At 40.9% G+C, this 14,533-nt stretch overlaps 2 pseudogenes; both read left to right on the forward strand.

Annotated features, from left to right (window-relative positions):
- The window catches only part of LOC115071772, a 6,700-nt pseudogene extending 1,387 nt beyond the window's left edge, over window positions 1–5,313 (forward strand).
- An 8,521-nt stretch (window positions 5,314–13,834) lies between these two features.
- Window positions 13,835–14,533, forward strand: part of LOC103740847 — a 3,259-nt pseudogene continuing 2,560 nt past the window's right edge.

Raw genomic sequence — 14,533 nt, forward strand, 5'->3', positions numbered from 1 at the left:
AGAAATCCATAACACCCACTAAGAATTTATCTATTTTATCATTCGTTGAAGTCATAGGCCCTGGTAAATTTGTAAGATCCTTAATATGCACTATATAATAAAAACATCACAATCTGGGTTTGGAGAATTTTTTCCTCAGGCTGTCACAAGGACTATGGGAGGAGGGGATTGGATGCCACGTGTACCTCCCAGCAGTGAATTTGCCTTACAGTCTCCAACAGAAAATGAGTGTATTTTATTGGGAAAGGAAGAGGGAAGGATAAGGAAAGATCCATGAGGGTAAATGGGAAGAAAGAGCTCATGAGAGGAGGGAAAATACAAGACAGGTAAATTATCAAGGGAAGAATAAGGAAATGGGGGTACTATAACTGGGGAGGGAGAAATGAGGGTTAGACAAGGAGAGAGGAGAGAGAGAGAGAGACAGAGAGAGGAGAAATTATGCTTAGGTTGTGTTAAAAACTGTAGGTTATGCATTTGTTCAAAAGCCTATAGAAAAATATACATACAATATCTGAACTTGCACATAGCTGAATGTTGTTGAAAAACCTAGGCGCCATGAGGCCACCTGATAGGAATGCCTGACAAGAGGTCAAGCATTGAGAAACTAGCTTATCAGAAAAACAGGACGTAGTGGTCAAGCCATCTGCATCTGGCAATCCCCGGGGCTCGATACCAGGAAATCAGGAAATAACATCTGTACCATAAGTCACCCACCCAGAATTTAGCAACTTAACTTCCTCATGCTTTATACTTGTTTGAATGGGCCAATAACCATGCTTCTGCTTCTGTACCCCGCTTCTGCTCTATAAAAGTGCCAAAACCCAGCATGGGGGCACGCAAGTCCTCTGAGGAGACTTTGTGCCCACAGGTACCTGTGTACTAAATAAACCTCTTGCTGTTGCAACCCGAAGGCTGACTTGTCCTCAGTGGTTTCACTCTTACAACAGGAACTTGGGACTCCCTGTGGATGCCCACAAACTCTAATATCTGCCAATATCATCTACCTTCAAAGGGCTCAGTTACTATTAATGAAACGTAAAGCTACAGAAGTAAGCGTGATATAAGGAGAGCGTATCACTGGTTCAAGAAGACATCATGCCAAGTCCTGGGTGAATCATGGCTTCTTCTTGGCTTTTTCTCAGTTTCAGTACGCTACAGCTGTTTTCTGTTTAGAAACTATAATATCCTTACTTACAAATCCATCAGTTTTCTGTTACCTCTGCCCCTTAGCTATTAAGTTCATGTTTATACTCTAAAAATAAGTTTGAACTTTAAAATTTTAATTATTCTTTCAAAACTAGCAATGAGAGAAAAAAGAATTTTTGTGTCACTTTCATTTGGAATTCGATTCCTAGGGACTTTAGGCTTTCTGTCTCTCACTTGGCCTACAGTCCATCTCTGCCTCTACCTTCATCCATACCTCCCCACTGATCATCTAAATAGCAGCCCCATGCTTCTCTGTCTTGATATCGCTGAGCCACTAACAAAAGTTCTTCAGGTCGCGTGGTTTTCTTAGTTTCACTGTGTTTCATCTCCTTCCACAGTTTTAAGTATAGTCAAGGATGTTTCTGAAATAGTTTATTTAATGTTTAGTCACATGTGGTTCTACAAAGATGTTATAATGTCTCTATCATTCATAAGAAATATGTTAGTGTAAAGGGGAATCCGAGATTAAAACAGCAATAGCAACAGTAACAACAAAAATACCACCTCAGCGAGGTTGACCACCAATGGGTTCCTTTTCCTCTTTCTCTGAAAGAAGCAGGATTCTGCTCCGGCTCCTCCTAGTGGCCATATCCTTAAGAGGAGACAGCAGATAAATCTTGGTTAAGCAAACCTAAGGAGGCCACATTTCTCCAAAAAAGCATTTAGGCCTGGGCATTGAAACAGGCATGCGGAAACTGCCCTTGCTGAAAACATTGACTCCTCTCTTGGGCCACAAGGTAAGGGGAAGAAAGCCTGGCAGGGCTGCCTTCAGTTTGCGCCTGTGCTTTGGCTGAATGCACAGAGATAAATTATTGTTCTTAACATTTTTTTCTTGAGTTACTTCATTTTCCAGGAAGAACAAATCTTGTAGGATAGGAACCTTCTCCCTGCCACCCAATAATGGCAATTATCTACAAGGGCAAGGCTATACAGTTCAACAACTTAACAATTTATCTGACCACTTGGAAGGACTGGAGCTGAGATAATGATGGGTTCACGAAATATGGGTGGAGCCACATTTTGACCAGGACTGCCTAATTATGCATACTTCTTGTCATCAACTAAACCTAAACCTCACGCCGGTATCCTAAAGATGAACTTGGAGGTTGCTGGATGCCTTTATTTGTTCTTCCTACTGTGGCCAAATTGAATAAATCTCCTCTCTCTGCTTGTCACCATTACTTGTCTTTAATTTGCATACTGGGCACCATTGACTGAGCCTGGCCTGTAAAACTTCCAGAGCCCAGATTTTGCCTTAAAAATTATGACAACAGCTGGAAGGCTTTGTAAAGTTTTACCTTTTTTTTTTCCTTTGCTAAAAATGAAGATTTCCCTTGCTGTTTGAATATTCTCTTCATAACACTTTAAGATTTAATTGTTAAATTTTAAAGTGCTGTGGATCCTTTAAGAGATCATTTGGGTGTAAGAGTCTGACCTCACCTATGGGGTGATGCTGCTTGGAGGCTCCTAGGGGATGGTGCTCCTGATCAAGAGTGTGCACCCAGGCCTCTTCCTTCCTGTGGGCATACCTGAATGCTCTCTTGCTCTTCCTCCATCTAGTGACTCAGCAGGCTCCTTCACCAGATGTTGGTCTATACTTTTAAACCTCTAGAACCTTGAGTCAAACAAACTTCTGTTCTTTACAAATTAAGCAGTTTGTAGTATTCTGTAATAGCCACAGCAAAGAGACTCTAAGACATTCCTTTTTCTGTCAGGACACTGTCACCTGCATGAAATGATCAGGCACGACTGCCACTTAGCAACCATAATAGCACAATTGCTGACCCACAGGGGACCCCTATAAAGAAATATGCACAGCCACCTCATCTCTAAGTCATTAAGCTGCCTATAAATCCAAGACATCCAGAGCTCCTGTGTGGGACTATAAACATTCTTACTAGGTGTCACCGTTGGTTGAGATTTCTATTAGGGGAATTAGAAAGCAAAATTTCCTGTCTGACAGGAAATAGATACAATATTGTGTTATTTCCCTTTTCCACTTTCTTGCCCTTTTCTCTTCTCTTCTGGACCCCCTAGTCCTCTCCAGCATTCTAAAACCATCTTACTCTTTGAAAATACTCTACCAACCTTGAAAAGAAGTCAAACCAAATCATTTACCATCAGAAAACAACGTGTGTCTGGAACAAAGGGATTGAAGGAATGTTGGGCATTAGCAAACAGTAGGAGAAATTTTTTATTTTATTTTACTTTAGGGACTGAAAATAAGCATGTACTATTGCTTCTGAGCCTAGTCCTGAAGAGTTCAATCTGACTTCTTCCCTGGAGTGTTCAGCAGGAATCTTGCTTTTCTGAAGGAGATGTCGTATGCTTACCTTACTTTAGGCAAGCCTTTGATTCCTCTCACGTTTCGGCTTTGTCAGCTGTCACATGATACATGGAACAAGTTGAGTCAGGGAAAGGATGATGTGAAATAATTTGTAGGACCCTCATATCACTGGGCTTTAGTTTTGTGACCTTTTCTCTTAACATTGATCCTGAAGTTTACACCCCCAGTTGCTGACCCCACTGACCTTACTCTGGCCCTTTGTTTCCATCTCTCACTTCCCACTATGGCCTGCTTGTTGCTACTGCTGTCTTCATCACACCATCTCTCAACTTCTCAGACTTCAGACAGCTTGGCTCAATGGTAACTTGGTGGCCAATTGTCAAGTTTTCAGTTTTCACCAATTGTCTCTTGAAGGGAGAATAGTTGAAGGCACAAGTAACCTACATAAAGAAGTTGCCCAGTTGCCTCTGGTCCCTACTCCTGCTGCAATGTCTGTTGTCCCCAGGCGTGCACCACTGGCCTCATGTGGTAAGTGCTGTGATCTGACTGAGGAAAAAAAGACTCGGGCCAGGTTTACAGATGGTTCTGCATGCTATGCAGGCACCACCCAGAAGTGGACAGCATCAACATTACAGCCCCTTTCCGGGACAACCCTGAAGGAGAGTGGTGAAGGGAAATATTCACTCACAGTGAACAAAACTTTGGTCAGTAAACATGGTTGTGCATTTAGGAGGAAAAATGGCCAGATGCGTGGCCATACACTCCTGGATGGTCAAGGACTTGGATGGAGCATGATTATAAAACTGGTGACAAATACATTTGGGGAAGAAGTATGTGGACATTCCAAATGGACAAAGGATGTGAAGATACTTGTGTCCCATGTAAATGCTCAGCAAAGTATGACCTCAACAAAGGAGTGCTTTGATAATCAAGTAGATTGGATGACCTGTTCTGTTTATAGTAGTCAATATCTTTTCCTGGCCATTCCTGTCATTGACAATTGGTCAATGAACAAAGTGCCCATAGTGGCAGATGTGGAGATTATGGATGGGCTCAAGCTCCCACTCACCAAGGCTGACTTGACTATAGCTCCTGCCAAATGCCAAATTTGCCAGCAGCAGAGGTCAGCACTGAACACCAGATATGGCACCATTCCCTGGCATGACCAACCAGCAATCTGGTGGCAGATTGACAGCACTAAATCATTTCTGTCATAGAAAGGGTAGTGTTTTGTCCTTTCTGGTATAGATATTTATTCTGGATATGGATTTACCTTTCCTGTACATACTGCTTTCGTCAAAACTAGTATCCATGGGCTTACTGGATGCTTTATTTGCCATAATACTATATTCCATACTGGTATTCCACAAAGCACTGCTTCTAACCAGAAACTCACTTTACGACCAAAGAAGTACCACAGTAGGCCCATACTCATGGAATTCACTAACCATCTCCCCCATCATCCTGAAGCACCTGGCCGCGTAGAATGGTGGATGGCCTTTAAAACACAAAATTAACAGCACCAACTAGGTGGCAATGGCCTGGAGTGTGGGGGCAGGTTCTGCATAAGGCTGTATATGCACTGAATCAGCATCTAATGTATGGTATTGTTTGTCTCATAGCCAGAATTCATGGGTCCAGGGCCAGGAATGGAAACGGGAATGGTACCACTCACCATCACCTGTAGTAGCTCCCTAGCAATTTTTTTTATTCCTGTTCTCATGACCTTGTATTCTGAAGGCCTAAAAGTTTTGTTTCCAGAGGCACAACAAATAATGAACTGGAGAATTTGCCAATGCCTGCTTGATTCTTGGGCTTAGGTTTTCCCTTTTGCACACTTCAGACAGTGCTTCTCTGTTCCCGTTTATCTTCCAGAAGGAGATCTTTGTCACCTGTTGCTGAACACTCATAGAAGAGGCAGTCTGTTCATTCTAAGAAAGCCTCAGACCTCATTAGACACAGCGTTGTTGGGTTTCAGGGTGAAAAATTACAATATCCCTGCTTCCCACCTGCATTCTGCTCTGGGCCCATTGTGTATTCCTTCTCTCGCCTAGGTATAGATACAGTTGATCTTCAGCTGTGACATGGGGACAGTAGCATGCTGCCAGTCCTGGCTCCTATTCATCTTCCTTTCACCTGCCTCGCTCCTTTCACACTTTCCTGTGTGGGGGAAGAAGAAACCAAGCAGCCCTTTTGGTGTTCTCCCTGGAAACTCCCTTACCTGAGTCATCCACTATATTTGTTATTTTGTTATTTTTCTGTTGCTGTTATAAAACATCATGACCAAGACGTGGAAGGAAGAGTTTAAGAGGGATAAGAGTCCATCATGGCACTGAAGCATGATGGCATGGGCAGTCAGAGCAGAAAGCTGAACACTCACATATTCAAATACACACAGGAAGCAGAGACAGCGAGACTGGAAATGGGGCAAGGCTCTCAAAGCCCACCCCCAGTGGTGTGCTTCCTCCATCAAGGCCACATCTCCTAAACCTCTGCGAACAGTGCCACCAACTGGAATCAAGTATTCAAATACTGGGAGCCTATGAGGGACAGTCCTCATTTAAACCTCCATGCCCACTCACTAGTCTCGGTCACAGGGCTCCCCCAAAATCTGCTACTTCACAAGGCTCTCCTTTTCTGAAGTTCTTGTAAGATTTCCCTCACTTGCCTGATGTCCTCACCACTGGATCTACAACCATTTGAACAGGACTTGTTAGGCTGTTAACACTTTCCTGAAAACTCAGTTTCCTCCCACTCTCATATTTTAAGTAACTATCACAGTAGAACTCTACTCATTTCTAATTTTAAACTCTTTGCAATGAGCAAAATTAGGCAATACTTTTTAAAATACTTTAATTTGAAACTTTAATTTGAAATTCAGGTCTAAAGGGTTTTTTTATTTAACCTTATCTTTTTTACGCCTGATCATCGTTTTGTGTCAATGGTGTGTATGCTTGAGGTTGATGTCAGATGCCTTCTTCGATTGATCTAAACCTTATTCTTTGAGGCAGAGTCTCTCGCTGAAGCTAGATCTCACTGAATGGTTAGACTAGCTGGGCAGCAAGCTCCAGGGATCATGCTCCCCAGTACTGTGTTACAGATGTGCACCACAATGGCTGGCTTTTTATGTGGGTGCTGGGGATTGAACTCAGGTCCTCATTCCTGTGTAGCAAACACTTTACTGAGTTATCTCCCCAGCCCCCGTGTCTGATTATCTTTCTAACATCCTCAAATTCCTGAATTCCAATAACATGGGCATCATTACTCATTTACTTTTCTATTAATTTGTAATTCTTATTAGTATACAGTCATTGTACAAAATATGTAAAATCTGTACTTGAATCATATTCAGACCCCCAGTACCTGTTCTTGTCCCCTATCCTTCCAATAGTTCCCTTCCTCTTCCTAAATAGGCCTCCATTTACTTCCATGTCTTTTAAGAAAACAAAAACAAAAACAAATTAGATTCAATGTGTGAGAGAAAGCATGTGATATTTTCTCTTTCTGATCTGGTTTATTTTGCTTAATGTGATTGATCTCCAGTTCCATCCATTTTCCTGCAAATGACATCATTTCTTTCTTCTTTATGGTTTAATAGAAATTCATCATGTCTGCATACAACATTTTCTGTATTTTATTCTTTAGTGGATGGACACCTCGGCTGATCATACAACTAAAGCTATTGTGAACAGTGCTGAGATAAGCATGCTATGCAGGAATCTATATTGTTTGTTGACTTTGATTCTTTGTATTTACCCAGGAGGAGAGTAAAGTACTATATGATAGTTCTAGTTTAGGGTATGGGTGTGTGTTGTTGTTTGCTGACATACAGTTTCATGTCAGCCAAAATGGCCTCACACTTGTGATGTAGCTGAAGCTAGTCTTGAACTCTTGATTCTCCTGTCTCCACCTTCTCAGTTCTAAGACAATGCAATACCATACCTGGCATAGTTTTAAGTTTTTTATTTCTATAGTGGCTGTACCAGTTGTGCTGGATAGCTTTAGTGTCAACTTGACACACCTGGTTACAGGGAACCTTAATTGGTGAATTAGCTCCATTGGACTGGCCTGTAGCCACATCTGTGGGGCATCTTCTTGATTGTTGATCGATGTGGGAAAGCCCAGCCCACTGTGGGTGGTGCCACCCCTGGGAAGGTGGGCCTATGTTGTATAAGAAAGCAGGCTGAGCATGGGCCAGGGGAGCAAACCAGTAAGAAGCATTCCTCCATGTCCTGTGCTCCAGCTTCTGCCTCTAGGTTCCTGCCCTGAGTTCCTACCTTAGGCTCCCTCAGTGATGAACTGTGACCCAGGAGATGTAAGATAAAATAAACCCTTTCCTTTCCAAGTTGTGATTGCTCAGGGTGTTTTGTCAGGTCAATGGAGAAACAAAACTAGAAAACCAGTTTATATTCCCACCAACAGTATATAAGGGTTCCTTCTCTACCCCTAACATTAAATTTTTAAAAAAATTGTATTTATGGGTATGTGTGTGCCCCTGCTTGTCTGTATGTGTACCATGTTCATGAAGGTGCGGTGGAGCCCAGAAGATGGTACAGAACACTTGGAACTTACAGGAGATCATGAACTTCCCAGTGTTAGTGCTCAGAACCAAACCCAATTCTTAAGCACTGAGCTGTTTCTCCAGGCCTGCATTTGTTTTCTTGATACACACTATTCTGACTAGGGTGATGTGGAATCTCAGTGTAGTTATGACTTTCAATTCATTTGCTTTTGTTACAGAACCTGCCTAGATCTTTCCATAGGAGCAATGAGATATCCCCATCATGTTGTTGTTGGGGAAATGTTGTTGGCTGGTGTCCCATAGCCAAAACCTGCCCTAGGCAATGACATCACACAGAAAGGGCTTTTTTTGTCTAATGTGTACCTTCCTGCCTAGGTGATCTCACATCCAAAGATGGGGATCCATGAGAATATGGAGATCCAAAGGTGTGGTTTAAGAGTTCTCCCTGGACTAGATCAAGGATTTTCTTGCAACTGTTTGTCAGTACACCTTCTACTTTCACCTGGTCCTGGTTCTTTCAGGCCCTGAAGAGCACTCTGGGTATAGCAGAGTATTCAGCCTACTGTAGCTTCATGCTCACAACTTACAGGCAATCTTCCAATGAGACTGTCCCCAGCAACACAATTATGAACAAGCCATTTTCAATAGTATGTTATTTTTGTTTTATGTAGCTCTACTTGGCCTTAGTTAGATTCGTATTAGGGATTGTGCTGGTTAGTTTTTGTCAGCTTGACACAAACTAGTCACCTGAGAAGAGGGAACCTCAATTGAGGAACTTCCTCCATGGGATTGGCCCATGACCATGTCTGTGTGACATTTTCTTAATTGATAATTAATGTAGGAGAGCCCATACCACTGTGGGCCGTGCTATCACTAGGTAGGTGTGCCTGGGCTGTACAAGAAATGTAGTTGAGCAAGTCAGGGGAAGCAAACCAGGAAGCAGCATTCCTCCATGGTTTCTGCTTCAGTTCTTGTTCTCAGGCTCCTGTACTCTGTAAGCTAACTAAACCCTTTCCTCCCCAAGTTGCTCTTTGTCGGAATGTTTTATCACAGCAACAGGAGAGCTAGCTAGAACAGGGACATACTGTCTAATTGCTGCTTTAAAGTCACTCAAAACCATTCTATTTGATTTCTCACTCACTCAGTAAGCAGGTAAGTGCGTTAGTTTCATTCACCTCTGATTTTTATAGATTTTGCTTTAAACTGTAAACATTTACCTATTTGTATGCTCCTACGTCACACACAGAAAGTGATGCATATGTTCAAAAGCCTAGCTTTCTTCATTCTGCCCCATTTCTAAATACTTTTGTTTTTCAGTTTTTGGATTATTCTATTGTGTTTATTAAAAATAGTTACAAATAGTTACAAATAGTTCTATCCATTTACTTGCAAATTTCATGATTTCATACCTCTTTTTTTTATTCCAAAGAGAGGCAATTTTTAACACATTTTTTTCAGAAATAACTTGAAGAAGGTTACATAAAAATATATATGCAATGAAGTTTAAGGGGGGGAAATAAGAATAAGAAATCAAAGACCAAAGGATTTGCTAACATGGAGTCACCTTTGGTGGAATAATGAAGGTTTCCATTAGCTCTGTTTATTTATTTATTTATTTGTTTGTTTGTTTGTTTGTTTGTTTTGGAAGAGCCTAACAAGTTTATTGGGCTTGCTAACAAAATAGGGTGGGAGCTTATTTACAGAAGAGTGGGTCCCTCCATTTTACAGCTGCTCTGGAAAGTCCACACTCAGATATAAGTCCTGTAACTTCCCAAAAGCTGCACAAAATGATGAGAGAGTTGCTTCACGGTGTTTTTGGCTTATTTAGCCATAGCTCATAGCCCCTCCCCCACATGCAGCTAAGGTTGACTGATTGGGTAGGAGGGGTAACTAACTCCCCCATCAATTCCTTGATGAGTGTGGAAGGAGGTGTGACTATAGCTTGCTGGCATAGTGGTCAGAGGACACTTCCAGTTAACACTCCACCTCTTCCTCCAGCTCTTACATTCTTTCTGCCAACCTCTTCCGCAAAAGTTCCTGAGCGATAGGTGTGGGATGATCTTCCTTCCATTGTGGCAAGGCACTGAACTTTCGGGTCGCTGCACCATCTGTATTCCATGGGCTATTGACTCATTTCAGTGGGATTCCATCTATTATAAAAACACAAGCAGCAAGAAACAAGAACATCTAGACAGTGTCTGCTATAATAACCTATGGGCATAAACACAAATGCTACATCCATTTAACAAAACAATTACAGCGGCTTCCCCACTGGGGCCAATATCCTCCCCTGCCACACGTGTTTGGCCTGGTCTACAGAACCAGATGTTTGTTCCACCTCTAGGAGTGGCATTATATCCAATCAAAAATTTGCTGGTTGTACATACACTAGACACACCACTATTGGAGCAGCTGGAACATCTTGTTGGTGTGTTGATAAGTACAGCGTGTGGGGTCCGTCGTTGAGCAGAATTATAGGGAATAGTTTCTCCCCAGCCATCTGCACATCACCTTCTGGCACTGGTAAAGGGAAAGAAGGAACCTGAGAGAGAAGAATAGTAGGAGAAAGGTGTTACTAGGGAGAAATATGCAAAAAGGGGTAGTCAAAAGGAAGAGACAAAGGAGAGCCATACAAAGAACTATGGGAATAAAAGGGGGAAAATTCTCCCAATACACAGTAAAAAAAAAACAGACAAAACTTAAGTACAGAAAGTACCCTATGGGGATGGAAGGAAGCCCTACCAGAAATCATACGGTTATTAAGTGAAAATCCCAGTGCCAGAGGTGGGTTGCCCACCTATGAGCTATTGGCCAGAAGGGCCCTAGAGATCCCCAAAACAATAAAGGCCATTGACAGTAATGTTGGTTGTACACCAGAAGTGGACAGTAAAACCCCGTTGCTGAAGACACTGCATGATGTGAGCACAGGAGAGGAAGAAATCAAGCTTGGAATAAGCCGAAAACTCCCTGGACTGAATGGGTGGCTTTCATACTGCCAAATTTCATCCTTCTTTATCATGGAGTAGAAATCCATTGTGTAAATGTATCACATTTTCATTATCCACTCGTCAGTTGAGGGGCACTTAGGTTGCTTCCATCTCTTAGCTATTGTGAAAAGAGCAGCAACAAACATGGATGTACAAGAGTCTCTGCAATAGGATGAGTCCTTTGGGTATAGGCCAAGGAGTGGTATAACTTGGTCATATGGTAGGTTCATTTTTAATTTTTAAGAGCATCTACACTGTTTTCCATAGGGATTGCATGAGTTTACAATCCCACCAGTAATAAATGAGTGTTCCCTTTTCCCCACATCCTCTCTAGCATTTGGTATCATTTGTTCTCTTGATCTCAGCCAGTCTGATTGGGTTAAGATGAAATCTTAAAGTGGTTTTAATTTGCATTTCCCTGATTACTAATGAAGTTGAACACCTTTTAAGATGTTTCTTAGCTATCTTTATTTCTTCTTTTGAGAACTCTCTGTTCAGTTCCTGAGCCTTTCTTTTAATTGGGTTACTTCATTTCTTGATTCTTTGTTTTTTGAGTTTGTTATATATTCTGGATGTTAAACCTCTGTCAGGTGTGTTGCTGGTGAAGATTATCTCCCATTCTGTGGGTTTTCTGTTCACTTCCTTTGTTGCTTCTTTCTTTTGCTGTACAGAAGATTTTTAGTTTAATGAGGTCCCACTTGTTGATTCTTGACCTTAATTCCTGACCAATTGGTGTCTGATTTAGAAATTTCTTTCCTACACCTATATCTTGTAGGTTATTGCCAGGTTTCAGGTTTCACATCGAGGTCTTTGATCCATTTGGAGTTGACTTTTATGCAAGATGAAAGATAAGGGTCTAGGTTCATTCTTCTACAGATGGAGATCCAGTTTTGCCAGCAACATTTATTGAAGATGCTGTCTTTCCTCCAGTGAAAGTTCTTGGTCCCTTTGTCAAAAACAGGTGTCTGAAATTGCATGTATTCATGGTTGGGTCTTCAATTATGTTCCATTGATCTATGGGTCTATTTTTGTTTCAGTACCATGTTGTTTTCATAGCTATAGCTCTGTGATACAGTTTGAAATCTGGTATAGTAATCCCCCCAGCATTGCTCTTTGTGCTCAGGGTTGCTTTGGCTATCCGAGGTCTTTGTGCTTCCATATGAATTTTAGGATTTTTTTCCCAATTCTTTGAAGAATATCATGGGGATTTTGATTGGCATTGCATTGAATCTATAACTGGCTTTTGGTAGAATGGTTGTTTTCACAATATTAATTCTTCTAACCCAAGAGCATGGGAGGTCTTTACATCTTCTGGTGTCTTCCTCAATCTCTTTCTTTAAAGACTTAAAAATTTCATTGTAGAGATCTTTAATGTCTTTGGTTAGGTTTATTCTGAGATTTTTTTTTTTTTGAGGCTATTGTGAATGGGAGGGGTTTTATGTACTCGTTCCCTAGCTGCTTGTTATTGGTATGTAGAAAGGCTACTGATTTTTGTGGATTAATTTTATAACCTGCACTTTACTGAAAGTGTTAATTATTTCTAGGAATTTTCTGGTGGAATAGATACAATATCTACAAAAGGGATGTTTTGACCTCTTTCTTTCCAAATAGTACTTGTTTATTTTCCTTCTCTTGTCTTATTGCTCTAGCAAGAGTTTCAAGTGCTGTATTAAAAAGGAACTGAGATAGTGGACAGCCTTGTTTGGTTCCTGATTTTAATGGGAATGCTTCCAATTTTTCTCCATTTAGAATGATGTTGGCTGTGAGTTTGTTGTATATAGCTTTAATTATGTTGAAATATATTCCCTCTGGTCCAATTCCCTCTAGGACTTTGAACATAAATGCATGTTGAATTTTGTCAAAGACCTTCTCTGCATCTATTGAGATGACCATGTGGTTTTTGACTTTGAGTCCATTTATATGAATTGTGACTTTTTTTGACTTTCGTATATTGAACAATCTCTGGAATAAAGCCAACTTGATCATGGTGGATCTTTTTAATGTGTGTATGCAGCTTGCAAGTATTTTCCTGAGAATTTTTGCATCTATTTTCATTAAGGATATGGGTCTATAGTTTTCTTTTTTGGTTGTATCTTTACCTGATTTTGGTAATGCTGGTTAGAGGGATGCTGGCTTCATAGAAGGAATTTGGAAGTTCTCTCTCTGTTTCTATCTTTTTGAATAAATTAAGTAGATCTTCTTTAAATGTCTTGTAGAATTCTGCTGTGAATCCATCTGGGCTTGCGCTTTCTTTAGTCAGGACATTTTGTATTACTGTTTCAATTTCCTTACATTTATGGTTCTATTTAAGCTGTTCATCTCTTCTTGGTTTAGCTTTGGTAATTCCCTTGATTTTAGATACACATTCATTTCTTTTAGGTTTCAAATTCAATAGTGTATAGGTTTTTTTTTTAATTTTCATACTATATATATTTTTAAAATTTTAATAACTACATGATTAGAAGAAACATTTCATTACAGCTTTAACATATTCAGCAACACACTCCAGAGCAAGAGTACATCTCTTTCACAAGTGGCTGTAAGTGTCTAGGTTCACAGTCTAATTAATACAGTTATGCAATATTGAACTCAGTATAAGCCCTGTAAGACATAAAATTGAATGAGTTTTTAACCTTTAAAAAAGATCTCCATTTCATTTTAGAATATATTGTTCCTTGCAGAAAGACTCATTGTTTTTGCTACTAACACTGAGATGTTGGCACATGCATCTCTAATCTGTATGTATCTGATTATTACTAGTCATGATCGCTCAGTCAACCAATTTCCAGACTTGAGACAGTTACAGACCCAGAACCCCTTGAATGAAGAAAAGGCCAGGTGCCCTTGAGGAAGGACCTTGTTACAGTACCAAAGAGTTATTCTGTTTACCTCTCACCCATCCTTCCCCAGAGGGACCTGTGGCCTTTTACTAGAGTAACTGTACATTGGGGGAAAGGAAATAATCAGACATTCCACAGCCTATTGGACACTGGTTCTGAGTTGACATGATTCCGGGAGATTCTAAAAAGCATTGTGGCTCTCCAGTTAAAGTAGGGGCTTATGGAGGTCAGGTGATAAATGGAGTTTTGGCTGAAGTCTGACTGACAGTGTGTCCAGTGGTCCCTGAACTCATCCTGTGGTTATTTCCCCAGGACCAGAATGTATAGTTGGGATAGATATACTTAGGAATTGGCAGAATCACCACATTGGTTCCCTGACCTGTGGAGTGGGGGCTATTATGGTTGGAAAGGCCAAATGGAAACCACTGGAACTGCCTCTTCCAGGGAAAATAGTGAACCAAAACCAGTATCGCATCCCTGGAGGGATTGCAGAAATTAGTGCTACTATCAAGGATTTGGAAGATGCAGGGGTGTTATTGTCTATCCCATCTCCCTTTAACTCTCCTATTTGGCCTGTGCAGAAGACAGATGGGTCATGGAGAACAACAGTTGATATCAAAAACTCAATCAAGTAGTGACTCCAATTGTAGATGCTGTACCAGATGTAGTTTCCTTGCTCAAGCAAATTAAC

Source organism: Nannospalax galili, unplaced genomic scaffold (assembly GCF_000622305.1).
Source record: "Nannospalax galili isolate Female #2095 unplaced genomic scaffold, S.galili_v1.0 scaffold158, whole genome shotgun sequence".
Classification (NCBI taxonomy): domain Eukaryota; kingdom Metazoa; phylum Chordata; class Mammalia; order Rodentia; family Spalacidae; genus Nannospalax; species Nannospalax galili.